Consider the following 2,996-nt stretch of genomic DNA (forward strand, 5'->3'; position numbering starts at 1 on the left):
GCATCCACTCTTTCTAAGCCATCTTGTAAGTTTCTATTAGATCTCCCCTCAACCCTCTAAATTCTAATGAATTACAATCCCAGGATCCTCAGCCGTTCATCGTATGTTAGGCCTACCATTCCAGGGAACATCCATGTGAATCTCCACTAGACACTAGACCAATATGTCCTTCCTGAAGTGTGGAGTCCAAAATTGGACACAATATTCTAAATGGGGCCTCCCTGCAGCTTTTTAAAGTCTCAGGATCACATAGCTGTTTTTACATTCCAACCCTATTGAGATAAATTACAACATTATATTTGCTTTCTTAACCACAGACTCAACCTGCAAGTCAACCTTTAGAGAATCCTGGACTAGCACTCCCAGATCGCTTTGTACTTTGGCTTTATGAATTTTCTCACCGTTTAGAAAATAGCCCATGCCTGTATTCTTTTTTCCAAAGTGCAAGACCTCACATTTGCTCACATGGATTTGTATCATCGATGAAGTTCGCCAGAATGCCCCCAGTCCCTTCATCCAGATCATTAATATATAAAGTGAACAGCTGCGGCCCCAACACTGAACCCTGCAGGACACCACTTGTCACTAGCTGCCATTCCTAAAAAGAATCTTTTATCTCAATTCTCTGCCTTCTGTCAGACAGCCAATCCTCAATCCATGCCAGAAGTGTTCAGCCACGGGACGGTGAGGTTGGTTGGTGCTGGTGTGGCAGAGGCGTTCTCTGAAATGATCCGCAATTGGCGTCCTGTTTTCCCGATGGAGAGGAGACCCACATCAGGTGCAACAGAAACAGTAGATGACATCGGTGGAAGTGCAGGTAAGTTTCTCACTTTCTCCACAGTACTCCAAAAGTCAATGTAGGAAGAAATAAAAACAGAAATTGCTGGAAAAGTTCAGCAGCTCTGGCAGGATCTGTGAAGAGAAATCAGAGTTAACGTTTCAAGTCTAGTGACCCTCCGCCAGAAGGGTCTGGAGTTTTCTGTTTTTGTTTCTGATTTAAACATTCGGAGTTCTTCTGTTTTGTTTTAGGAAGAAATCAGTCAGCGGGTCAGGAAGAAGTAGCAACAGTGGGTCTGCCTGAGCAGTCTTGTATGTGGATTTTGAGGAAAAGGTAGAAGCAGGATTGGAGACTTGTGAGCTGGGAGGCTGTTGCGGGGAGATCCCCAGATGAGATGAGGTTAGTTACAGTCATGCACACAATAGTCTGATGTTCGATGGTGGGGGTCATGGCCCAGGCCCAGTCAGACAGAGGTTGTGCCCAGAGCTGGTATGCAGCCTCTGCAATGTCGAGGTCAGTATGCTAGACAGCAACAGCACAATGGTTTGCTTTTAGTATTGTCACCTATTCTCGTCTACTCCGAGGCCTATTGTCACATTATACGGTCAAAAGTCACACAACATCAGGTTACAGTCCAACTGGTTTATTTGAAATCACAATCTTTCGATGTGCTTCTCCTTCTTCAGGTGAAGTGGGCACCCCAGTCCAACACCAGCACCTCCATGTCACACTATATATGTTACTTTCAGTAGAGCTTAAGTGAATTAGCTCTTATCACTTATTCAACTTTTCTTGTTCTATTCTGGTATCCACAATCTCCATATTTGTCCCCCTTTCATATCTCTCCCTCTGGGCTCCACCTCCACCTGTCCACTCACATCCCCTCTCCAACTTCGCCTTTAGCCTAAATACCACTTTTTCCTAGCTGCTGGCAGTTCTGATAAGGACTCGGAACGTTAACTACTTTCTTCGCACTGATGCTGCCAGACCCGCTGAGTGTCGCCAGCAAATTCTGTTCTTTTTTTGTGACCTACAGCATCTGCAGTCCTTTGTTGCATTCCGTGTTTGATTAGATTACTTACAGATTAGATTAGATTACTTACAGTGTGGAAACAGGCCCTTCGGCCCAACAAGTCCACACCAACCCGCCGAAGCGCAACCCACCCATACCCCTACATTTACCCCTTTTACCTAACACTACGGGCAATTTAGCATGGCCAATTCACCTAACCCGCACATCTTTGTGACTGTGGGAGGAAATGGGTTGCTCCCGGAGCACCCGGAGGAAACCCACGCAGACACGGGGAGAATGTGCAAACTCCACACAGTCAGTCGCCTGAGTCGGGAATTGAACCCGGATCTCTGGCGCTGTGAGGCAGCAGTGCTAACCACTGTGCCACCGTGCCGCCCACATGGTATGCCAGTGTGTAGAAAGGCAATAGGTAATAACTCCTTTATTAATAGGAAAGAGCAGAAATACCCACTCTAATTCGCGGGTTTAGCAGGGCGTCGCCCAGAGGATTGTACTATTCATCGGAAATCTCTTTGTCTTTTCCTGACAGCGCTCGAGACACGTGCTCGAGCTCCTGAGACTGACAGTTGGGGTCTCGCGCTGACTAACGGCTGTCTGAGGCGGGAACACGGGTGACAGCCAGCGATCGATTGAAGGGCGCGAACCAGCCGGCTTTTTTGGGAGGAGATGGGTAAACGCTGAATGACTGACAGTTCATTGAGACACAGCCGCCCAATTGAACGAAGGTGGAGCGGGTGGGAGTTGGCTTTAGCCAACGGCCGATGGCATCTCGCTTGGGTGACGGTTCATCTGGCCAATGCGTGTCGGCTTATGCGGCTAGTTCTGGCCAATAGGTGAGAATGGAGGGGCGGCTGAGAAGGGTGAGGCTCGAGCTGAACATTGAGTGACGGTCGAAGACTGGCCGTGTCAGGAATGAATGACGGTTAAAGTGGCCAATAGAATGACGGTTCGATGAAGTGTCCAATGAGTCCAATGACAGTGTTCGTCCAATGACTTTGACCACCCGAAATGAGTGGTTGTTGAAATGACCAATTGAATGCGAACTAGGGGCGGGACGAACCTTGACCAATGAAATACGACAGAGGATGGAACGTATTCGATGAGTGACAGTTGTGGCCACTGACGGTAGGTCGTATTGGTTAGTGCTGGCCAATCAGTGAACGCTAGGGCGGCGTGCGCTGTCAG

This window comes from Chiloscyllium plagiosum, unplaced genomic scaffold, assembly GCF_037043375.1.
Source record: "Chiloscyllium plagiosum isolate Xiang-an unplaced genomic scaffold, Cpla_swu_hap1 HiC_scaffold_10, whole genome shotgun sequence".
NCBI lineage: Eukaryota > Metazoa > Chordata > Chondrichthyes > Orectolobiformes > Hemiscylliidae > Chiloscyllium > Chiloscyllium plagiosum.